We start from the raw sequence: 26,976 nt of genomic DNA, 5'->3' as shown, positions 1-26,976 counted from the left end.
CCAATCCCGGACATCTATACGATGTTGAATAAACTAGGTTCACAATTTGAACGTCCAACCATGACCCAACCTGGATGTCAATATGATACTGAGCTTTCAAAATTTGAACTTTTTGGACGTCATGTGGACAATTTTTTATTTACAAATATCAACATGATAGATATGAATACAGATTATTTATAAACAAACAATTTATTATGCGTTAGCCTACTGATTTATTCAGCACATGTGAGGGTTTTTTATTATTTTACTTTCTTTTTTTTTTTTTAAAGTTGGTTTATTTTTTTCAATTAATCAACTTGTGGAAAAATATTAAAAGCATTGAAATCCACGTAAAATGTAAAACAATAATGGTTAAAGTGTTTAGGAAAAAAATGGAATTCCTTTTAAAAAGTGTACAATGTGCTTAATAATGAGCATTTGCATTTTATATGGTTCATTTTTACAAGTAACCTGTTTTATTGTGAAGAGCTCATGATTGTAGGAGGAAATGAATGTGATCGCTAGGTTGACTGCAAGACGTTTGTGCAGGTGTGTATATATGAACTGAACAATCTGCTTGACAGACTTTGCCAATGCACGCATTTTGCAAACTGCCTGTGAGAAGCTGGAGACATTTCTGCTCCAAAATCCACCATGCAGCTGCTTACTTTTGTTTTAGCGTCAAGAGCCCGCACCATGTTGGAGATGTCTGCTGATCACTCTGCATTCCTTTACACGTAACTGTTATGATATAGTACCATTTCAGAAGGTGGCATATTGTTCCAGATCATTTTCCAATAACATTTGATTGTCTCAATCACAGATGATAAATGGAGACATATACAAAGGTGTGAATAAAGCTACAGAAAAAATAACTGGTAGCCTATAGGAAACATGTCCTCCACCCTCTGGAATCATGGGACTACAAAGCCTATAGAAGCTGTATAAAAAATGGCGTCTAAAATGAGTTTGACGTTAAAAAGACGTCCACAATGATCCCATTTGAACTATAAATGCAAGGGAGGATGGATCCATGCTTTCATGCTGTTTGCTCCATTCTGACCCTGCCATCCAAATGTTGCAGCAGAAATTGAGACTCATCAGATCATGCAACATTTTTCCCCCATCTTGTGTTGTCCAAATTTGATGAACCCTGTGATCTGTAGCCACAGTTTCCTGTTTCTAGCTAAAAGGAGAGGCAGTCGATATGTTCTTTTGCTGCTGTAGTAAATCTTCTTCAAAGTTTCATGTCTTGCGCACCTAGAGATGCTCTTCTGCTAACCTTTATTATAACGACTGATTATTTGAATTACTGTTCCCTTCCTAACAACTCCAAATAGCTAGTGCTTTGACCTGTGGCATCAACAAAGCATTTTCTCCCAGAGAACTGCCACTCACTGGATATTTTCTCTTTTTTGGGCCATTCTCTGTAAACACTAAAGATGGCTGTGTGGTAAAATCCCAGTAGATCAGCAGTAAGTACTCAGACCAGCCTATCTGGCACCAACAACAATGCTACATTGAAAGTCACTCGAATCACCATATTTCATCATTCTGAGGCCCAGTTTAAACTTCAGCAGGTTGTATTAACCATGTCTATGTGCTTAAATGTAATGAACTGCCTCCATGGCTGATCAGTTATCTGCATTATTGAGTTAGCAAAGTAAAGCTGCGAATATATGCCAACCAACTGGTTATTTTAATAGTTATTTTTCCTGTCGCTTATATTGTTTCACAGCACCTGGTGTAATGCTCAGGTTGCATTACACCACGTGCATGCCTTTGATTTTAAGTCTGACTCTGTTTTTTTCTGTCCTTTGCATGGGGTCAAATCACAACCCCCAGAGAGTCAGAGGCAGAATGTTTAGTCTGCCACGAGTCTTTTACTTTGAAAACTGAACCGATTCTCCTTTCCTCTGTCTGACTTACCGCCCTCATCATCCGCTCTGTGCAATTTAATGCGCCTTATATCAAAAATACACCCGGTTCTATTTTGAGCTCACAGACACTCATGGAGTGCTTCTCCAAATGCATTTGGTGAAATTGCAAGCATTGTCTTATGTGCGTATGATTAGCTTTGGTGGCCATATTGGCGCTAGAAACACCACACAGCTGCGCTCAGTGTTTTCCCAAGGACTCAGACATTTGGGATTGTTTTAGATAGATTAACTCGTGCTAATCTACTCTCAACTCTTTTAGAGTTGTCGCCAAGTCGAATAATCATATCGTGATCTGTTTCGTCTGTTGCACTCAACTGTATACAGTACATCTGACTGCTTCACCATGACGCACAAATAAGCAGAACAGAGCTGAGCACAAAAAACAGCAGAAGAGACTCCCACGCTGAGCTGAAATGAAGCAAGTGCACAAAAATCAAATAAAGAACATTGAATAAAAACATTTTTCTAATTCTTTAGTTATTGAGCCATGTCACTCTCATGTTGTGGTGTTTGAAGTCCCTCATAATTTGTTAAAGAACTGAGCAACGAAGAACAGTTTAAATTAGCAGGCATGAGCAGCCAGACATGTGACCAATATATAGAATAAAGAAGCTTTGATACACTGGACTATATATTTTTTTCCTGAAGACAGAAGGATTCTGGTCACCGTTGAGTTCAACCTAGTGCGCAAGATTTATTTTTACTGAGGAATCTAATGTTGGTTGAGCTCCGCAAACTGTAAAAGAAAACAAAGCAAACTTTAATACAGAAGGATGGCTTTTACAGCATGTTTTGGCAGCTAAGTATAAAATGAAGGCTACCAGTTTACACTGAAGCAGAGATGATACAGCTTGTCCTGAAAGGCAGCAATGACAGAGCAGAGACTCTTTTAATTTAAAAGTAAAGCCTGGCTTGTAATGTTAACAGACAACGAGCATCTGCTATCTGTAATGTGCAATCCTTTCTCCACACAAAACAAAACAATCAGACCAACATATTGTGTACGAGCCTCATCTTAATGAAAAATAAAGGATAAAACAACAGTTGTTGGTGCACTGTATCACAGTCAAGCAAACTCAGAGCACAGATGCACCATTGCAACTTGCAGATGTGACCTTCACTAGAACAGTAACATTATCTCAGTTACAATGCACCCAAACAGAGGAAGACTATAAAGGAGCAGTGTATGTGAGGCCTCGATAAGTGTGACAGTACACGAGGAAAAATCAATCCAACTGCTCTTTTGTCTGCCTCATTTTAAAATGGAGTGTACAGCATTCCTCGCATACCGAGTATTGTAGGTTGGCTGGAACACAGACTGTACTCGGACGAGGCCGTGTGATTTCCAGTGTGTGTGACACTATTCATGGATGGTGTCTGACAAAGGAGGGTGTCCCAGAATGTAAACAGCACTCCAGATGGGCCTGACCTTTGGTAACACGAATTGGCTGAACCCCTTGTGACCGGAGGGGACAACAGCATTGAAATATTATTGCCACTGCAGCCAATCATCCAGCTTTTCCAATGAAAAGCCTCTTTGGCAAAGCGAAGTCTGTTTCACAGTTACAAACAGATTCAAGCTCTTTTTTTGCAAAAGGGAAAATGAAAAAAAAAACACAATGACAGCACAGAAAGACAAGGGAGTGACCTTGACATGAGCACATCCTGTTCTTTAGGAATACAAAGACCTTTTTCAGAGGTTCCAAGCATAAATTTTCAAAGATGAGCTCTCTAACAAAATCAAATGTGAAGTTTTTGGACAAACCCATTATAAGCATGGCATTAAAAGCCCAGATGTGAGAAGACTTTAATGTTCCTATTATGGCATCCTCATTGCGTCTGAAAAAAGTCCCTTTTTGAAGAGTAAAAGAACATGCACACTGCCACTTTGGACCATGTATAAATATTACAGTTATTACGAAGCCTGTACAGCGATCCATTTTCATAATCCAATTTAAGAGAATATCCCCCGGAGGGTAATGTGTCAATGAATTATTCAAATTTCACACATGCAGGAAGAGATGGTCAACTGTGATACATGGTGTTGATTGATCTCACTTAGCAGCAGGAGCCTTATCCCCACCCCCTGCTCCTCAGGCTCCAGAGACCACTTCAGAATTAAAAAGGTCAAAGGTGACTGGCTGGTCTGCTACTGCTGAAGCAGCAGGAGTAATCAACCATCATGACCCGCACTCTCATATTTCCACTTTGTCACATGCGGAAGAGTACAGCAAGCTGACATGAGCATTAAAGTAATGGTAGTATTTGCACGCGCAAAGCCATCCGAGGTGAAAAAGTGCACGATGACATACCTCACTTTCTTTATGAGATTAGTAACTGGGACGGTTTTAATACTAGGCGAGACAAGTCTAAGACACCCAAACTAAAAACTTAATGCTCTTATATAACACAGGTATATATTTTGTTCTACTGACAAACCTGTCTGGTATGTTTTACAGGACAAAAACACCAGAGCAAAAGAAAGGCAGCGACAATACCTTCATCTCTTTAAACAAGTGATTTCCGTCGCTATTTAACTCTGGCTTATTTCAAATAAAAACATAAACACATGCCCTACTGTATGTCAAGCTATATAGAGCATCAGCAGATAGTTTGAACATTGGTTTATACAAGTTTCACTCAGTGGCCTCTGTGAATAAACCACCTACTTTAACATAAACCTCATGTAGATCTTGTCATTTCTGACCACCTCCGTGTTCACGTTGCTTCGTGTCCCTGCTTACAACCATCACGCAATGTCCTTGAAAGTTTTACGAAGGGATGCCAAACACAGTGTTTAGGGCAATCAGAAGCAGATGCTGCCATCGGTAAAAAGATGAAGGGCGGCAGTTGCATCTTATTACTGCGTCTTAGAATAGTGACGTTAATCCCCAGCACTAGCTTTTACAGCTGAAAGATAACTGAGTCCCGCCCTTGGCACCTTCCTTCGGGGTCTCGGGGTTTCTTGCACAGCTGCTCAGATAAAGCTCTGGTACAATGTGGGACATGCACAGTACCAGCACTGGTATTTGGGTATGTGTTTGAGTAAAGCTAAGTAAAGGCACTGTGCCATTAACATGAATGTTTTGCTCTTCTAAACCTCCAAGAGAGCTGGATTTATAGTGATGGATGTGCTCACAAGTGTTCTTATTTCCTAATATGGCATGCTTTGGTCTGCGGACCAACTTGGAAGAGATATATTTCTGAAGGGTGAAGGGAGGAACAAAGCTTTTTTTATTATTATTTTCCATAATAATCATTTCCATCCAATCAACAGATGGAAAGCGTCCCTCTCATTTTCACAGTGATATGCTGAACATTTTCTCCACATACATGAATTTCCAGCCTTAAATGGATGAAGTGCTATAAAAATAGCAATGACGCTTTTCTGGAAACACTGGCTATTAATGAAATGATACATGGATCTACTCCATTGTCTTGGCTGCTGATCTAAGAGGCTACAGGTGAGTACTCTGAGTTCTTATGTTACAGGGTACAGCAGTGCCTAACCAGTCACCGTGTTTACTGACTCGCACTGCAGTATCATGTTCCACGTTCCCTCGGCAACGCTGCCATTATGTTCACCTTTCCATTCATGCCCTACTCTCGTGCCCCCAAGAAACAAAAAGCAGGCATATCGCATTAGAAGGTTGATCTAAAGACAGGTCAGAGCCCTTCAGCAAGATGGAAAAGAGAATGTCTTTCAGTATCTTATCTGTCTATTCTTTTATCTATCAACAATCAACACCAAGGGGCTCACAGGGGGGTGCCAGATGTGAAAAAAATCCTTCAGAAGTCAAAAATACCACCAATGTAGTATCACTTCAGAGCCAGTTCTGTCTTTTGAGGTCTGAAAACCGAACCTTTCTGCTGGTGCTGGTCCAGGCCTTCTCCTCCAACATCAGACCTTACAAATGTGCGTCTGGAAGAAAGGTGAAAAAATTCCCATAAACACACTCCGTAACCTTCTCAGAAGAGTTGAAGCTGTTATAGCTGCAAATGGTGGGTGGATGTTAAACCCTACGTAATAAGTAATAAAAAAAAATGTAATTGACTGCAATTCACTTCTTGGTTTCTTATGCTACTCTTTGAAAATATGGCTGAATGATTAAAAACTAGGTAGTATAAGTGTGACTGAGATTACCAGTTGTGTAATGAATGTTTCTGTGTTTCTACACTTTATTAAAAAGTTGTTCAGAGGGCGCATTTTAAACTAAACCTCATTAGGCCAAGCGTCATTGTGTTGAGCACTTAAAACTAATATTTCAGCAGAATATATTTAGCGGTTAATCTTAGTGAAGGAACAACAGCATGTTGGTCCATAAACATATTAGAGTTGATCATGATCATCATCAAGAAGGTGGCAGTCACTATAAATACATCTGGATTATATGACAATGTATAACTTATACCTATAAATATTTAAGTACAGACAAATCAGACGCAGATGTTAGAAAGCAATAATGGTAACAACTGAAAAGATTAACTTATTATTTGATAATAATTTGTAAATTTAAAATTGCAACAACTGGAGCTCTATTTTAATTCTGTGTACTGAACAAGATGCCTGATTTGCACAGGACTGTTATTAGAAGAACTCTAGTTATTTGTAATAACTGCAGAGGTCAACTGTGCAAAATTGCAATGTCTGAAGCTTGCAAAGTTAAAATTCCAACACATACTATGTACCATATTTCACTAAACAGAGTAGTCCTGTCATAACATTAGTCAGTTGCTAATCTGTGTTTTCTACACCTTTCATCTGCCTCGTTCCTCCACCTGAATTATAAAACTGCAGTAAACAAAACGAGAATAGCATTTTGGTGTCTTTAGGCTTTTTAGCTCATTTATGGCAGTATTTTGATTTGGATGATTTTTTAAAAGTTGTTAATGTTAGTTCTTTAACCGCAAACTACATAAAGATTTCTCGTGTGTGAATGGGCTGGACAAAACACACCGATGTGTATGTGCCCTAAATTACATGAGGTGCCCTGATAATAGTAAACCTGTGCAAACAGGGCTTTTGACATGCTTTAAGTCTGAAGTGTTTTGTCTGTACTTACAAAGTTGAAGGTTAACTGCACCGTGTGTACTGTATTATTATTGAAAAGCATCCTCCCTTTGGTTTTATATATAAATTAGTATATAGATATAATTAGTATTTTGTATTTCACCAACACAACAGTTCTGGCAGTTGAAAGCCGTTATATATCCTTAGTAGCACCCTGTTCTGTCCACTGACTTCCTCTTGCATTGATACAAAAGTACATCTAATCTCCAAGTAAAGCACTGCGTGACACTGTTTCAGTATGTAGCATTATCTTTTCCTTAGACTTCTCAGTGCCTGACACTTTCATGGCAAAACTACAGTTTTTCTGCCTCCATCTAAGATGAGCAAATTGGGCAATGGTAATTTAAAGGCTCTTCTTAAAAAGCAGGTAGGCCAGGAGCTCAGTAATATGCGGGCACGTAGGTAGTCAGTTAAACTGTTGCAAGCGTCTCTCTGTCGCTCTTCTAATGACAGGGTGGGATTCCAATGAAAAATCAGCTGTTTCAGTTTGAAGTTCAAGATCATAAGGAGCACACCTAAGAAGATTTAAGCCTTAAACTGAGCTTAAGTAACGCTGCAGGATTAAAAAAAAAAACTCTTTCATTTCTACTGCTCCTCTAAAACGGCTAGCAATTAACTATACAGTGTTTGCAGTTAGTAAACTCAGAACTATCCAAATATGTTCTGTGGGATCTTAGCTACTGGTGTGTCTACTAGGACAGTGAACAGTATACACTTGTACAACTGCTTGTTAGCACAATTAAGTAAATATTGTTTATTTATAAAAAAAAAAAAAAAAAAACCTTTTACAGGAAGTGGTCACAAATATTCAGTCAATCACATGACAGCAACTATGTATTAAGGTATACATGAAAGCATGGATCCATCCTGACTGGTTCGGGCGATATTTACTTGGTACACTTTGGGCCCCTTCACTGTACCCAAATGGCCCCACAGTCACCGGATCTCAATCCATTACAGGACCTCTGGGATGTGGTGGAATGGAAGATTCACATCACAGACATGCAGCCAACTAATCTAAATTAACTTTGTGACACTATTATGTCTATATGGAGCAGAATGAAATGTTTCTAGCACCTTGTTGAATCTATGCCACGAAGAATTAAGGCAGATCTGAAACCAAAACAGACTCCAACCTAGTACTAGCAAGGGGTACTTAATAAAGTGGCCAGTGAGTGTATTTAAGGTAGTTTCACCAACACTTACTATGCACTTACACTTAGTACCCAAGTATTGGAACACAACAGATCAGCTATACATTCAATGTTCGTAAAGCAAATAATGAGAAAGTTCTGACTATCATAGAGATAACAATTTAGCCACATTTATTTGCCCTGTTGTGGACCGAAATGTAGAACTGACCAGTTATTACAAAAATCTATCTACACATATAAGAAGCCCCTGTGATACATTTTAATGAAATTAGTTAAGGCGAGCAAGCTTTTATAGCTAGTCAGCTGACATGATGTTGAGGGCTTCAACAAGGTTTGGAGTGGGCTCAGCAGCAGTTTTTCATGAGTCACTTCATGAAATATTTAGAGCATAATACATGCTAACAGTGGTGCAGGCTGAAGTACATAATACAGTCACATTAGGAAGCTTAGGTGGGAGTTGCATTCAAGGACTCAGATGAAAGATAAAAAGCTGAGGTAAAAGGCTTCTAAATTAGGCAGCTGATTAGTACACAGTGTCTGAACAGATGCATTACATTAATAATTAAAAATCAAAAATTAGTTGCTGATATTATGCATTAGCAATATTTTATATGTGTTAATTTATTTGAAAGAAGTGGCTCAAGACACAACATAATTTGGAGATTTTTATTGTTTGAACAAAGACACGCTGTGGCCCAGTGCCCTCTATAGCCTATTAAGAAATAATAGCAGCAAAGATTTCAGTGACAAAATTCATACAAAATGATAGTTTCCTTAGCTATAATGACAATAGTTGATTTATTCTGTGTGCACTTGGCTTCTAGGTTACTTTTCTGTGTTAGATAATTATTTTTTGTTGATTTCCTCTATAATTGAAACCATAAGTGTCATGAAGCAGGCAGGATAGGACCCAAATGCAGACTCACAGAGGCAAAAATGAGCTCAAAAACACGGTTTTATTGCTGGATGGCAGAAATACAAAACTAATTAAATTTGGATCACGGATCACATTAACTCGGTGCAGTTGAGACGCATTTTTTCTAAACACTGGGTCTCTGTGGCTTTTAAACCCCAAAACACGCTGCGCCAAAAACTGGTCCACCCCAAGGATCGGGTCCCCCGACACTAACAGAGTAACATAGTGTACGCTGTTAAGTGCCAGGAGGATTGCCAGGATTTATACATCGGGGAAACCAAACAACCTCTGGCGAAGCGGATGGCACAACACAGAAGAGCTACCTCGTCAGGCCAGGACTCTGCAGTCTATTTACACCTACAGGCCAGTGGACACTCTTTCAAGGATGAGGATGTACACATCTTGGACAGGGAGGAACACTGGTTTGAGCGTGGAGTCAAGGAGGCCATTTATGTGAAAAGGGAAAGACCATCTCTGAATCAAGGAGGGGGCCTAAGGGTACATCTTTCGCCATCTTACAGTGCTGTGATTGCAGCCATTCCCCAACTCTCTGTGAATGGTACTCATGGCCATTGATCAGTGGTCTTTGATCAGTGGGTTTTGGTCAGTGGTTGTCGATCAATGGTCATGAGAATTTGCATAATTAAGATTAAGGAACTGACCTCCCAGCCCATTGTTCCTTCAGTGGGCTGGTTTCAGTCATTATGCAAATGTACTCTTTATAAGATTGGGGAAACCTGCAGTCAGCTGAGACTGAAGAAGTCACTTGGATGAGTGACGAAACATTTCTCCCACAAAAACGCTACGTCCAGATGAACAGAATCAACTTTTTGGAGGACTACTAAAAATTGGCTTCTTCTCAGATCTCACATCCAAACCATCCTCCAAGTTGGGCTAGAACATTTGCAAATTTTAGTACCATGCCAGAAAGGAAAAATATAAAGACTGGAAAAGGGTGCAGACGATATAGCAGCAGTTGAGGGCTCCATCTGCCTCACCCAGAAATCCTCTCAGGTCCCTGTCCTCTCTGCAGGGCTCTAAACTTAGCTCAGCCCAGAAACAGACCAGATCAGAGAATGTTTAGCTGCAGCCAGGTCACATGGCAGTCGCTCAAAGGGTGCAAAGATATGTGATAACTGCTCAAATTCTCAGCAACACCATGGACAATACTGAACCAGAACAATACCGTGTGTGTGTGTGTGTGTGTGTGTGTGTGTGTGTGTGTGTGTGTGTGTGTGTGCGTGCGTGCGTGCGTGCGTGCGTGCGTGTGATCCTTTTTACTTAACCATGCCATTATTTGGTTTGTAAACATATAAGTAACTGTGTGTTCCACATTATTTTGAAAAATATTCAAAATAAATAAATATTAATCTATAGTGTATACTACTGTACTATAACTATACTATACTATATTATACTACACTATACTATACTATACTATACTATACTGAATACTCTGAATATTCTGATTGTGCGCCATTGCATTGTTGCATCACGTATAAACACAAATAACTCCTGAACAAATTCATGTCAACATTGAATACCAATACCAATCTTCCCTCACCGCTCCCAGGCCAGATTGAACTCCTAAATCAATTATTTTCATGACAGTTTCAACTTTTCATGATACAATTATTGTTCCAAACTAACACGCTACTATAATCACTTGCATTTTTCAGTAACACACTTATGTAACATTACTGTACTAAATTCAGTAATTAAATTAAAAAGGCTCTTCAGTTATCTACACAAATGTGCTTTTTTTCTTCCTGCTCACTTGTACTACAATCAGCTGATTTCAGTTTGGAGTGATCTACAGATTTTGACGATTAGAGATGTGGATAGACACAATTGTTAGCACAACTTAAGTTCTTGTCAAGTGTTTGGACCCGCAGCATGCTATCACAAAGCTAGCTAGTATGTGGACTCCAGCCTAAAGAGCCAGAGCTTGAACTTTAACAGGTAGCAAAGGCACTGATGAGCTTGGTTGAAGTACTGTAGCCTCAATTTCCATCTGTACATGTTTTTACAGTAGAATCACTAAATAATCCCTCTGAAATCTCTTTGGGCTGGTTTTCATTTTTGATTTGTGTCACTTTACGGAGACGTGAAAGCAATGTTACTAGCAGGGTAACTAATTACTTTGTCCGGTAAGTAATTAAGTAACGTACTACGTTACTTTTCAGGAAAGTAAGGAGTAATGTGTAATACATAATAGTTCTTTTTAGCGTAATGACCCCTACTTGTTATGATCTGCATGCTCGTCTAGTTTAGATGTCATTTGGTCTCTAGACTGTTTAAAATGATCTGGTCTGGGCTGATGAACTGGAAACTAATAAACACGTAGCAGGAAGCATGTGCCTTATATCTTATATTGGCCACTGCAGCAGTAGGTTTAATGAAGTGTTGAGACTTGTGATTTTCTTTGTTTTTTGCTTTTTAGTAGCTGTGAGCCACTGTCACCTCAACTCAATTTTTTGCTGCTACCTGACTCTTTTTGCTTATGCTGGCACTCTTTTGTAGAGAGTTGTAACCTACCCAAAATAAATGAAAACTCAAAAAATTCAATATAGCAGTAAGCTACATGTGAGAAACACAGATATTTATTTAATGCTAAACAACAGACTGATAAAATCCTTGGATTTCATTCATTTCTTGAAGAAGGTGCAGCACACAGAAGCTCATATGTGTCGGATAATTCTGTAAAAATGCTCCACAAACACAATGATTTTAATTAGCGGAGGCAAGGCCTAACAGACAGCTTACTGTGTCAAGACACCTCTCAAAGTGGTCACACTTCCAAAATCCAATGTGTGTAATAGAGTAGCCGCCAACAAGGTTTTTTTTTTGCTACCCGCCTGTAAACATGTTATTATTAACTTTAACAGGGGTGTGTCAAGTGGCCATTAGAGGAAATTCAGTTTTTGGCACTCACTTCTTAGCTCTGGAGGTTGCCACTTGACTTTGATAATGGAAGAACTATTCATAATGTAAGTGCAAAGTATTTTTTAATGAGTTTCTGACCAAATGCAATATATAACTTGGATTCCACTAGCTGTTATTTATTAAAAGGCAGTGCTTGAATAACGATGGACTGCAGCCACAGTGTAATAGTGTGCTCTTAAAAACCACTATCACCAATTGTCTGAGGTCAGCTGGGCTTGTCACAGCACTAACCAGCAGATAAATGGGCTTATGCACGCTCACTGACTGGTGTTTGACATTGATCCAACAGTCCCAATTATTAAACAATCACGCAACCAGCTGCAGGGAATTTTAGTGGCTGGCTTCTGTAATGAAAAGAATTGATGGCTCCATGCTAAAGTGGACAAATCTTTTGGCACATGATACCTGGTGGGCAATCACGTGCACTGCAATAAACTAAGCACTAGAAAGAATATCGATGGTGACAATCCAGTGACCTGAATCAGGTTGGTGCCCAACTCAACGATCAATCGAAGTGATTTTAAAAGAGAAATGGAACTTGCCTTAGATAGATATTTAGAAAGATCCTCATTTTAGTCAGTGCATTTCTCTATTTTGCATTGCATGAATGGGAGAAAGTGAGGGTAAGCTTTATTATAAGGAAATTCACATTTACCGTCAACACTGCTATGACAACAAGTACTACATACACACATGACTAAGATGGTTAAGTAACCCTAGATTAAAATTTCAGACATTTAACACAAGTGAAGCAATATTCAGTCTGCAGAAATAGAACACACCTGAAGTGTGGATTAAACATCAGATCTGCTCAAATATACTGGCGTGAAAGAAAACAAAGAAAACAGACTGGGTAGCTGCTGTACCTTTCCCTTTGCATTCTTACTGAGACTGAGCTGGAAGAAGTCTGACCGCTCAGGAGTTCTTAAAATAGATGCACTCACTGAAAGAAAAACATTTCCGACAAATGGGGTTGCTTATAGTCCTGGAAAGTTAAGAGGTTACGCAGAGGAAAATCAAGCTCATTAGCATCCGCTTCAACCATATGAGTCACATTATCATTTACAACCTTTCCGCTGAGAGAAAAGAAATTGATGAGCACTGACAGTTTAGGTTCAGGTTTGAGTGTTTGACATCCATAACAGGAAATACATAAAAAATGTATGACAAATAAATCAATAAATAATTTCAAACAATACTCTGCAGTACTTACTTACACACACACACACACACACACACACACACACACACACACACACACACACACACACACACACACACACACACACACACACACACATTCTTTAAGAGGTGCTATAACTCTCTTTATCACTAACTAGTAGCCATTACTGCTTACTTTCATTCTTGAATCTATTTTTTTAATGCCAGCTTATTGAACACCACATCCATGGGTTTTGTCATGCATTATTTGCTTTAGTTCATGCTGTGACTTCTTCAGTTGAAAATCAAATGTTACACCGAGTTATTTATTTGTTATCCAATGCAGTATTTTACTTCTGTTTGATATGTCAGGCAGCTACCAGGATATCAGCAACAAAAAATACTGGTTATTTTTGTTATCTATTGGCCTATTTTTTAATAAACTTATCAAACATTTATAAATCTGTGAATTGAAAATAAAAGTAAAAGAAAAAATTTCCCAATTTCCAAATCCTATCATTGGGAAGTCTTTTCAAGCCAAAAGTCTGAAACCAAGATAAAAGCCTTTAACCTCCTAGGACCTGGCGTCCACATATGTGGACATCACATTTTGGGTTATTTTGCTCTACAAGGGCCTGATATCCACTTACGAGGACAATATACTGCTACTGTTCTATCGAAATTCTAAACGAATATCCTCATATGTGGCTGTCATTTTTCTTAGAAACAAAAATCAGGTAAAAAAAAAAAAAAAATCTGGTAATTCTTTGTTTTTACATTCATTGGGTCCCAATCAGTTCAAATATCAAAGAGAAATCAAAAATGCATGTCGTGGAAGAGTTCGGGTCTTAGGAGGTTAAAGTGCAAGATAGAATTGTACACCAACAGCAGATCTGCCATACATCTCTGACCTTACGTAGTATAGAAATTCACAGGAACTGAGTACACAACAAGAAGTTTGAGGGTGTCCTCATCTTCGATTATCAGGATGAGAGGATTCTGTAGGATGGACCTTCTATAGCAGGGGTGCCCAATCCCGGTCCTCGAGAGATACTATCCTGCAACTTTTAGATGCATCCCTACTCCAACACAGCTGAATCAAATGGTTTGATCTCTTCAGCATGCCATCATGTTTGGCAAAGGCCTGATAACAAGCCATTCATTTGATTCAGGTGTGTGGGAACAAGGATGCATCTAAAAGCTGCAGGACGGTAGCTCTCGAGGACTGGGATTGGGCACCCCTGTTCTATAGTATAGGCTTGATCCAATCTAACTCCAGGATGCTGACCGTTACTGGGATCTTGGTGTTCAGTGGCTTTATGTTTCTTGTGGTGTTTCTTCAGGCACTGCTGAACCCTTTTCCTGCAGTTGGAAGGTCACCCACTGACCTGAGGGAAAGAGGTCACTGCCACTGGGGAGAAGGTATGTGCTTCATACATTGTTTAGATGGATCAAAATAAAATCCACATGCATTATCCAAGTTGTCCCCACAAGAGAATCTGTTGGCAGATGATCTGTATTATTAAATTGGTTTTATTATTGTGGCTGAACTGTGTGAACTGTTTCACTGCTTTTATTTTCTTCTTAATCAAATATGACTTAATCAATAAATTTTACACCAGATGATAATATTTGTTTATATTTTTTTTGCTAATCCACTAGCTGTGGATAAAAAAGAAAAAATTAAGACATAAATTCTTTTTTGCCCAGGTTTAATGTCGTCACATTAAAAGTCCTGTCAAGATTACAAGAACTCTTGGGTGCGAAAATAATTTAATAAGCTAGAAATAGCCCAGTTCTTTGGAGTTTGAAAATGCCTCATCAGATTTATGTTACGGTATTTGAAACAGAGACAAAGGAAGCCCTGAAATGGAGCATGCTGTGATCTCGCCTGGTCAGTCTAGTTTCTGACCATCTGTCACACAGGGCTCTTGTGATACTGGCACCTCCTGTGTGTATATTTCCTCCAGCGTTTACTGAAACCGCTTCATGTTGCTCCCTTTGAAAAAATATATTTTGACAACACAGGACTCAACCCGCAAGTATTACTTCTGATCACCCACAGGAGGAGTCTTCAGATATGATTCACAGGCCTATTTTATATAAATATATATATATATATATATATATATATATATATATATATATATATATATATATATATATATATATATATATATATAATGCTGCTGCTATAGCTACTGCTTTATAACACATGTACAGATCTGCTTGTACTCTTTAAGCCACAAGCTTATTCTCATTTCTTAAGTATAAATATATATTTAACCCTATATCATGCTCACAGAAAACAAAAATAAATAAATAAACTGTATCTTACAGGTGTGCTAGTTTTAGGCTTGTCTTAGTGTTATTAAGACAATCTGTATATACCATAAACAAATAATGTACAGTTCTACTAATCGCTGAAAATATATTTAAAACACAAACAAAAACATCCAGCATATACGTAGACTCACGGTCATAAAGTTACATGAACTCATCATGGGGATGAATGTCATAGAACTTGTAGGTTTGGGGGTGGCAGTAGCTTAGTTCAGGATCATTCCAGCAGCTTAATGTTAGCCTGCTTTATTCATTCCAAAATCAGCTTGTATGTGTTTTTGGCATCATTGTCTTGCTAGAACACCCAATTGTGTCCTTATTATTCGATCCACTGGACCAGTACCACTGGAAGCAAACTAGCTCCAGAGCATGATGCTACAACTACTATGCTTGACAGCTGGTACAGTGTAGTTAGGTCTGAAGGTCTCACCTGTGTCTGTGGTCATTGTTGCCAAATATTTTAAACTTTCTCTTGTCTGATGAAAATTGTGCAGCTCGTTCACGTGGGCAGCTGCAAATTCATCAAAAAGGTGAAGATTTTGGAGCAGGGGCTTCCTTCTTGCTCAGCACCCTCTCATTCAAACAATATGAAACTGGCTTTACTGTGAACACTGGTGTTCCAGGAGTTTTCAGCTCATTGCAGGCTTGAACTTTGATGAGTTCCTGGGTTGTTCCTGAACATCCTAGCCAATTTCCTACTATCTGAGGGGTAATAGTTTAGGTCTTCTTCCAGACTCTGGCAAATTGGTAACACATCCTAATAACTTGTTTGAACTGATGAGCTGTCGTTGTTTAGAAATGGCTATAAGAGACCTTCCCAACTTGTGTAAACCTACAATTGTCCTTCTTAGAGCTTCACTAAGTTTCTTGAAGTTTCCTATTGTTTTCAGTATGGGTCAGTCCAATCAATGCTCCCAAACAAATCCTTTTGAATGCAGGCAAAGAGAAACTACCAGCTGTAGTCAATCATGATCACTAACTACAAGTTAATTGGCCTTAGACTTGTCAAGTTAAAAGACGCTCTCGAACCTTCAGCACCACTTGTTAAAAGATTTAACTTGGTGTAGGTATGTATACTTTTTAATTAAAAGTTTTTTAATTAGAGAAAATCGAAAATAAATTCAATTTTTTTCTTCCAGTTCCTGTTTTTAAAACCAATAAAGATGTATGCTCTGCTATTATTCCAACCTGGAAAAAGAACTGTTCAAAAAAATAATTAAAATACCCAAATTACCATGACATTCAATGCCCATGATGAGTCTATGTAAACTAACCTGACATCAATGGTATACATACTCTAAATGCCTGGATTCTGTCAGGCTGTTATTTCCCTAAAATGACTGCAGAGCCACTGCAAAGAGTGAAACTAATTCTATAATATACAGCATTTCAAATATAAACTCATAAAAGAGAAAACTGCATCACCTTCCCCACAGGCTGCTGCATCCGTTCCACCCAATATGTGTTCTTATGCCAGCTACAACTTGACAAATAGTTAGGTGAGAAGAGGGTGAAGTCTGTGTTACAGGCAAAGCTTTGATAGTACCGCATCAATCACTGAAGTAGCAGTCATGCCGACACCCTTCCACAGTGCTTAACTGTGCATTAACCGAACAACAAAGCCTATGGACGGATCCAGCTGCACGATATGATAGGGGTTAAAAATGAGAACTCGTGTTGCCTACAGAAGAAAAGCTGAGACAGTTATTAGACACACTTCACACTGAATACGGGCCCTTCTTTTTAAGTTCAGAAAGAAAAAACAGGTGTCCAAATATTTTCATTCCTGCGTGCAAGAGAGAGCCCAGAGGAATAATACAATTCTGATAAAAATCTAAGTAACTGCCTAAGTAAGCTCTTGACTGTATTTTACACTGTTAAACATATCTACTGTAAGGATCTTATAGGAGTCATTTTCCTAAGCTTAAAAAAAAGGTCTATGAAATTTTACCTTTTAAAAAGTCATTTGACAAATGGGAAAATTATGTCTGTTGAATTAAACACTGAATTATATCACTCTAGGGTAACTTGAAGTTACGGCGCAATTAACAGAAAGCACTCTTACTATGAGACTCACAGGTAACAGGATTACTTTTACATCAATACAGGCTGACTCTCCACTTGGAGTCAGTGTGAATCTGTCATCCAATCTTGCTTCTCTTCAATTTGAATGCAGCAGAAATACTCTCCTATAGAATTTCTGTGGAGCTGGTTTTCTGTGTTTATGTCTGTATTTGTAACAGACACAGAAGAATGTACTCATGAACACATTCGTATGCATACAATACACAGTCCTAACAATAGAGCCACTAATCTAGTGGATGATTCTGCATTAAATTTGTGCTGTAGGCATGTAACTGCAAAACCTTCTGAAACTCTACACACAATTTGACGCACCTCCATATTACTGTAACTACATATTAATGCAACTTGACTCAGCCACACAGGTGCAGGCTAATAAGATTTAACATAAAAGTCGAAAATAAAACCTAACCAGCCATCTCACTGGTAAAATAACCAAAATGTTACCTTTGTAACTTAAATTTCTCAACCAAGAGAAACCATATAAATAACCAGATTTAACTTGATCACATTATGGATGAAGTACAAAGGCTATAAGGAGAGAGGGGGATTTTACCGATCATAAACACACACCAAAAACTGAAACTGATATATTCCAACAACGTAACAAAACCCCTTATCAAAGCTGAGAATTAAGCCTGGAGCGCAACATCACCCATTGCACACAGGCCTACTGACTACCACTAGCCTGAAGGGGTCTTGTGATGGAGTTTCTGTCAGAGCCAGAGTACAAAGCACCTCCAAAGAATAAAACACAGGGAGCTATTTGCCTTTAGTTTCTGGTTGTAGATTTTGGATCCAGCACATATCCACTTACAAGGCTGTATTCGGATTAAAACAAAACAGCTTCTGTTTGACCAGACTTCAGGCGCACTCCAGCTCGCCAAAGTAAAGTGACTGAAAATATGTCTTGACACAGGTTAAATACTTAACTTGTGCAACTGTTAAGCCCATAAAAGTTTAACTACATTTTAATGTTCCTAATAGCTGAGACATATTATGTAATATACACTGCCATAAATAAGAACATTTGCAAGCTGAAATGTGGTCCAGCATGGAAGAAATACTCAAAAGTCTCCCGTGTCTCCTTTTTAGTCTTTTCATTACCTGTTTCACAACTGGTAAAATTAAAACGATTAAAATAAGTTATCAAGAAAGTAGAAACTATTTCATGCTCAGTTTGAGCTTAACCAGGTTGTCTGGACTGTACTGTACATGCCTAAAAGCACTGAGGTGCTGCCATGTGATTAGTTGATTAGACATTTGCGTTAACAAGCAGTTGAATAGGTATTACTGCCTAAATGAACAGTAAGTGTAAGACATGAGACATAATAAATGGTATGACCTCCCCTGGATGTGATGCAAGCAGTCACCCATAAGCACATGAACTGCACAAGTGTCCAGATGTGTCATTGAGGAACTGATGACGCCAAACTTTCAGGTCATATGCTTTAAAATGTATTGAGTAACATCTTAATTAAACAAGGCCTTACGAGAAGCTACTAAAACACAAGTACCTTATGACCATGTGAGTCAGGCACTGATCACAGGTTGTAAACGAAGCAACGCTGCAACCAAACCTCCCTTTTATTCCGAGGGATATTAAACAATGCTTGTTAGCTTTAAATATGTGAGGCTCAGTATATTTTATTTACTTTCTTTTCAACAATTTTTATTCGTCACTAGCATGCAGTGCCTTCTGTAATAGTTTCAGAAAGCATACATCAAAATACTATTTATTATTAGTGTTATTTTCTTAATACTAGTTCTCGATTATTATTTTTAAAACACTGAATCTTCACACTGATTTTCAACACCGATTGAGCTATTAGTCATTATTTATTCACTTCAGGCCATGGACAGATTAACAAACAGGCTAGGCTTGTGTGATCTAGACTGGTGTCAGACAGACTGGTGTGATCTAGGTTGTATTATATGAATATATAGCATCTTAGGAAATAAATGTGGAAAATCCACAACTTGTGGCCACCCTTGGAGCACAGATTAGTGAGTGCATGCAAGAGATAGCATCAGATTTTGCATCCGTGTTAAGACACACACACACAGACACACACGCCTATATCAAAGAGCCTTTCTTGGTGCTTTGCATAGCAAACAGGTGCTAGATTTAATCAGAAGGCTAGAGACAAAAGCTCAGTGTCTTTAACTTGCCTTGTCATACTGAAGTCAAGTTAAAGCCTGAAAGGATAAACCTAGTCAAATGTTAAAAGCGAAGGGAATTAAAAGACAGATAGGACTGCCAAATGCAGACAAATAAATCAAATTAATTGTCTACACATCTGCCAAGAAACTCAGGTACTGTAATAAAGTGATTTAGCGAGCATCACCCAAACAGGAGTAAAAATATTTAGAAACAATTTTCTGCTTTAGATTAATGTGCGTTTAGAGTATTAGTAAGTATTCAAAGCAGAAGGAGAGTCTATGTGAGATTTAATCAAAATTAAACTACAGGGTCTGCCCGGGTTTATGATAATGTCTGTGTCATGGAGTGCAACTCTGTGTCTCAGTCTTGTGATTTTTTTTCTAATAGTCTTAAAAGAAAACAAATGGAAGTACTGGACTAATTTCTTTCTATTTTTTTTTTTAGTTTTTTTGGCAGTAAGATTAAATTTCACAAGCTTCATCTTTCAAAAACTCTGAGAACTTATCTTCCCACCGCTGTCTCATGAATTACGAGGTCTTAAATGAACACCTTATTGTCTGCGAAAGTTATAACAGTCTCCTTATTGCAAAAAAGACAGCCCTGTATTTGTGAGTCTTTCAGTAATCTCCTAACAATACTCAAGAGAGAAAGGTTTAGTTGGAAAAATGCCAGGACACTTAAAATACTGAATACAGCTGACATCAAACACAATAAAGAATCGCACCCTATCGATCAAATCTGATCAAGCTACAGATGCACAGAGTTTTAAAGTTTCAATATAGTGTGGGGTTTTTTTTAATCACATACACAACTAAACCGTCTGGATTCAGCCAGAAGGGTTGAAGAAGAAAAGTCTTTATGACTTTGCATTATTTAAGCTTCTAGCTACTGTTGGTGAACATGAATGAGGCCTCCATTCGCCAGTGCTCCTAAATATAAAAGTAAGCAAAGAGCCAGCTGCCAATGAATCAATCAATCATTTCAACTCCATTTATAACACAATTTTCTGTAGAAAACAGACAAACTCACTTGCTTTTTCAGTTTAGCCTATCTACCTTTGTGTGTACCTGGAATAAAGTCCCATGACTACTGTACTGACTCTACTTTAAGGCACTGATGCTGCTTAGGACAAAAACCGTGAATCAACAGAAAGACAGGTCTGCACCTGTTCACCTGGTGATGCAGGTTATGACATCATGAGGAGTAATTCAATCCCCAGACATTACCATTGTGAGTAGTATCAGCCCAAAGGGGCATTGCTCAAGCGAGCAAGATCAAATTATATTGTCCCTTTTCAACAGAAAGAAAGAAAGAAAGAAAGAAAGAAAGAAAGAAAGAAAGAAAGAAAGAAAGAAAGAAAGAAAGAAAGAAAGAAAGAAAGAAAGAAAGACGTTATGTTTTTCATTTTTTCCTTCTTAGCAACATTTTCAAGCAGCAGCAGAAAATCTTGGCTGTTTCCACTGTGTCCAGTAGTTTGCTGTCAAGGTTATTGTCACACTTTCATGCAGAGCTGCATCTTGAGTGTAGCCAGACCAATGAATTTTCTACTTCTGCCCTCCCTCATCTGTTCAGTGTCAGTCTCAGCAGCATCTCATGTATACCAAAGCCTCCCTAAACACATCCATCACGAAAGCACACAAAATTTATCTGTGACTCCCTGCATTTGTAGAAGCAGCTAAAGAAAATCTGTATTCTTCGCCCTCCGCATCTGGATAAAATGATTAGGAGGTTTCACTTTGTCAGTGTAAGATGTGCTAAATATTTTATCCCCAGCGGGACAAGATTATGGATAAAATTATCAGAGATGAAACAATATTAACATTTGCAAAAATGTCCACAAAGGTCATATTCACTGCAGAGGGCTCACACCTGATTGTTTTGCATTGTACAAAGCTCACTTCTAATATGATCACCTCTGCAAGATATGGTTTTACCATCTTATGGTGCACCCACATCCCACAGCAGACTGCAGTGAATGATGTCATATGATGATGGATTGGGTTCCCCCTAGTGGCATCCTCAACACATCTATGACAACATCCTTGATTTTTTACCAGCTGTGATGGTGTAGCTGGTATTGTTTTTACCCTGTGAGTCTGTCTGCGTGTCCTACTGTATCACAAACAACCACAAAGGCAGTTTTCTTATACTTTGGCAGGTTTCTGTCTGCCTGCCTATTTTTGTCAAGATAATACCATTACATCTGCACTAGAACAAGTCACTAGGCTTTTTGAGATCAAAATGAAGGTCACATTTAAAGATGGGTGTGGTCCAACTGGCAGTACTAACCACTCAGTAAGCCTGACATGAGTCAGAACATCAGGATGACAGGCATACCGGCTGGTGTGATTCCACTGCAACATGATGTAAAGTATATTGTGGAAGGGATTTGATCGGGCATTGATCTGCACTGCAGCTCAGAAATGATAATATATGACATATGTTTCTATGTGCCAATGTGACATTTTTAATCCTAAAAACATTTTCTAGCTATTTATAGGAATTGGCCCTTAATGAGACAAGGCTAATGGAAGTTGTGTGAAGTCATTAACAGCACCAGCAATGTATATGTTCTGTTTTGTTTGCTTGTTTCTGTTTTAGTGCAGAAAACCATGACTAACAGACCTAGAGTAAGATTTACTGCTGCAGCGGCCTTGAGGCAGATACTTAATGCTCGACGTGACAATGAAAACAGCTCAATTAACCAAGATGCGCTAGGTTACTCATTTTCCATTAACATTCAAAGTTTCAAGCCTCTCAACATTTCTTTGTATGAAAGTCATGTCCTTAACAAGTAGGACAAAATTCCAGCACAGACCTTAAACAGGACCTGAGAGATGCACCTGAACCATCAGTTGATCCATTTACTGCTCACTCATCAGAAATGGTCTCAGTGGAAGGATGACTGTAAGGATGGCATTCGTAATTAAATGAGCTGAAAATTAGTAGCAAAAGATCTTATGGAATGATTAATCCAAATTTGACTTTTATGGCTCAAATTGTCATCGGTATGCATGGAGGAGGTCAAGAGACAGTGTACAGAGTACAACAGTGAGTGTCTGCAGCTATCTGTAAAACACGGAGGAGTAAAAATCGATGGAATTATAAACACAGAAAAGTACCATCAGATTGTGACCATGTAGTAACATTTGGAAAGTGTCTGACTGGCTTCATTTTTCAGCATGACAATGATCCCAAAAACACTGCCGATGCAGTTAAAGTACACCAGGATAGACAAACACACAATGGAACATTATCAGTCATTGGTAAGCAACCTTAGAACCCAGACATCAACATTACTGGAGCAGTGTGGGATCATCAGGAAATGAACAAAAGAAGAGCTTTCAATGTCCTTCAAGAAGCCTGGAGAACTATTCCTTAAGAAATTACAGGAATGCTTGCCTAAGAGAGTTAAGGCTGTGATAAAAAATATTGACTTTCAAGGTTGTTAGAATGTACAAACTCTATTTTTGCCATATATAGTGTATTTCTATGTATGTTTGCCAATATTTCTATAATAGCTGCATCTATTTGCTGCAAATTATGAAGAAATGATGGATGCTTAAGACTTCTGGATAGTACTGCAGATAAATGAAACAGTACAGATATGGGAAAATAAGTATAAAATAAGTTGCTAATGAAGTTAAATAGTATTAATTGCTTAGGGTTAGACCTGTAATAATAAATATGATTGGTCTTAAATTTTTAGGATCAATCATACTTTCCTGCAACAATTTTGTGTCACTCTAACTGAATATGTTTCAGATGTTTAGACTTATGGGTCACTGATTAGACCATAAAAGTCACGTTTATATGGACTGTATTTCTAAACATTTAGGCAGAATGGTGAATCAACAAAGTATGTTTTTGATTTACCATAAATTTATTGTCAAATTTAAAATAATTAGTATATTGAGAATAATGAACATATGCCCCTTAGTAAATTTCTCTACATTAAATAAATTCTCAGTTGCTGAGTTATTAAAGGGACTATGAAGCCATTAAAGTTAATTACATACAAGATCTGATGTATTAGTTTTGTAGTAATAAGACCAACTGACTGCACCACTTACCATCCTTTAATTAGCCTATTAAGATAAAAGTGGGAGGGCATGCTGCTGAACTAACTATTACACACACAGGTCTGTGTATGTATATATATATATATACATACACAGACCACGTGTGTGTGTGTGTGTGTGTGTGTATATATATATATAGATATATACACACACACACACGTGTGTGTATATATCATAGCAATATTAAAAACAGTGTTGAGCCACTGGTGGTTTACTGGTCAGTATCTACATTTATTTACTGGTAATGATGTCAAATCCATTTGTGTGTGTGTGTGTGTGTGTGTGTAAGTCATAAAAGCCTTCAACACTGTGTTTCAGATAAGAGCAGTACTGCTATATTTCTTTCAATGTTAAAACTATTAGGGTGCTAGTCCTTTGATTAACTGACAAGAATTTAACAGGCATCTTTATTAAAATAGGCCCTAATACATATTCCTCAGTATAACATGTGAACTGAACAAATTTAAGTTTTGAACACAATTTTTTTTCTCCAGGCAATAAGAGAAACAGTTTGCAGCATTAGCTGAAGTCTGACACAACTACTTGATTAGTTTTAGTAGCGCCACATCAACAGATATGTACAAAGCACTTGCTCATCTCTACAAAGACCCTTGAAGCTTTTGGACACACAGTGTTCTTGGCACTGTATTAACTGATTTCAAGAAGCGTGTGCGATCTCCCACCTCTGTATGCACAGCATGCTTGAGTTACATGCCCCATTGGCTGACCTCCTCAGTGGTGAGTGAAAAGAGGTCTCAGGTATATGTGAAGGAAGCAGGGTATGGCAGGTGTTTGCGCCTTCACGTTGACATCAATGCTAATTTAATAGACAGCGCAACTGCATGAAAGGCATGAATTGAGACGAAAACAGCGCACTCTTGGACTGAAAAGAGCTTTTTCAGTAAAGGCTTCAGACAAGTTGGAGTACTCAAATCTTGAATGTACCCATATTCGGGTAACAAGTTATTTCAGTGCTGAATGAAAGAAAAGCTGTGGTATGTGAGCAGAAAAGGAAGGCCAGCTCACTGAGAAAATACTAATTTAAAATCATTCAGTTTATCAAAAGTGACAAATAAACTTTTCTAGCAAAATTATATCAGAGAAAAGAGCTACAAGTGAAGAATAACCTCCCTGCCATGCAGTTTTTTGCACAACTCATGTCCTTGCACGGCTCATTCAATTAAAGGTTGCCCATTATTAAATCGACTTTTAAATTTAGCTAAATCATCACATGTAGCTGTTAAAATCAGTAGACTGTGTGGCTGTCTTCAGCCTGCAGTGAAGGGTTGAAAAGACCCATCTGACTGTTCTGGTAGTCTTGTTTGAGCAAACGTGTGATGACATTTTGAACATTGCACTTAAAGCAATTGAAAACAGGAAAAGAGCAATACCACCCCCCATAAATGTCATTTTTTCTATTTATCTATAGCCATTCTGTAGCACTTTGGACATGAGAATGAAAAAAAAAAAACTATACAAGAATCACTTTAGGAAAAAGACTACAGACTCAAATCAATCCAGTGCACTGCAATTGCTGCAAGTTAATACCAGTATCAGGGTACTTTCAGTCAAACCACATCACATTTACTTTAATGGTTTTCAGCACACACTCACAAATACAGCAAAGACAAATCGGTTTGTTTTTTTTAAATTTACTGCAACAATTACACAAATGTTTATGATAATGTAATCATGTGAAAATGCAGCATTTGAGAAAGTCGTCCTTAGAATTGTGCAGCAACAGCTACACACTTACTTTTAAGTGCTGTACTGCAGGCTACAGATTGCTTAGGACGCAATAAAATGCACAATGTTATCAGGAAACATTCTGATTGTCACTGAATGTTGTAGCCATAACTACAAGCCCCAACTGTCAGTAGGTATTACAGTAAGTATATCTGCCCTAATATCTAGAGAACTTAAAAGAAAGCTACAAACAAAAGGTGAATAAAGGAAAAGCAACTGTAGGTTTTGTCAAAAGGGGAAATATTCACATGAGCATCAAGGGGGATGCTCTATTTTCCCCAGAGGGAATGAGCAGGCTGGAAAATTATATGGACACATCACCCCCAAGATAATGTCCGTATCTTTGGAGTGAGATTTTCATTACATCAGTGACGTATGGGTGTAATATTAGATGTTTTGGCTATATGTTTTGTTTTTTTCTCTATGCTGATATCTCGTATTACCAAAAAAATGCAATACACATTTTAATATAATGTGTTTGTCCATCATAGCAATATTAAAAACAGTGTTGAGCCACTGGTGGTTTACTGGTCAGTATCTACATTTATTTACTGTTAATGATGTCAAATCCATTCTATTGTCTATCATTAGTAGGAGTAGGAGTAGTAGTAGTAGTAATAGTGGAATTCTTGTAGTTCTTAAGGGTCATAATGAGTGACATTTTGTCCAACCAGACTCTCTAAGTTTTTAAAAAAGATTGAGAGATTCTCATTTTACATGGTTTGCATAAAAATCACAGAGAGAAACTATGCTGCAAACGTGGTTCTAATTCATGTAAGTATTAAACAGGAGAGTGACACTTTTTCAGTGACTAATGAATGTATTAGTATTGGTCAAAACACTTGCTTTTTTTTTTAATTAACAGCCTAATTTTAAGTTTGGTGCAATGGCAATTAGCTGCGCTCAAGGTGCCAATGTTACACAGCTAAATGTTGCAAATTAGGCTAACAGTTAGCTATGTATTTTAAAACACAGATTTTAACAAATACTTAAATTTTTAAAGAATGCTGACACTTACCGAAGAACTTTGTGTTTAGCGCCATCTGAAAACCCCCTGTGCAGTTAGAAAGAAGCTTTTTCCTCAAATATATATATATATATATTTTCATCTTTCTTATTAGCAAAGATGGCAGCCGGAAGTGGCCACTCTCAACCTTCAACAAAACATCAACTAACTTAAGTTTCAGTTTTCTTTTATGTTTCTACATGATCCTCAAATCAATGCCAGATTTTTGTTATTGGATTTATCCTGTTGATTGATTGTGAATTAATTCATTTATCTTCTCTTTATTTGTTGGTTTTCTGATTAACATCTTTGCATATGTGCTGCATATATATTCTTGTTCAGTTTGGCTTGGACAAAAAATGATGTTGACATCTGGAAATTTA

At 37.9% G+C, this 26,976-nt stretch overlaps 1 protein-coding gene across 3 annotated transcripts in view; it reads right to left on the bottom strand.

Annotated features, from left to right (window-relative positions):
• The window catches only part of sema4ba (sema domain, immunoglobulin domain (Ig), transmembrane domain (TM) and short cytoplasmic domain, (semaphorin) 4Ba), an 82,101-nt gene extending 55,366 nt beyond the window's left edge, over positions 1 to 26,735 (bottom strand). For 2 of the 3 annotated variants that reach the window (XM_026175980.1, XM_026175977.1), the window contains exon 1: positions 26,606 to 26,735. The gene's annotated coding sequence lies outside the window, so the exon portion shown is untranslated. Of the gene's footprint in view, positions 1 to 5,785; positions 5,845 to 26,605 lie in introns of all 3 variants that reach the window. The other variant, XM_026175978.1, reaches the window with a different exon arrangement.
• Positions 26,736 to 26,976: the final 241 nt, after the last annotated feature.

The sequence above is a fragment of the Astatotilapia calliptera genome, chromosome 7 (genome assembly GCF_900246225.1).
Source record: "Astatotilapia calliptera chromosome 7, fAstCal1.2, whole genome shotgun sequence".
Classification (NCBI taxonomy): Eukaryota; Metazoa; Chordata; class Actinopteri; order Cichliformes; family Cichlidae; genus Astatotilapia; species Astatotilapia calliptera.
The sequence above is the reverse complement of the archived record's forward strand: the minus strand, read 5'-3'. Positions and strand labels throughout refer to the sequence as shown.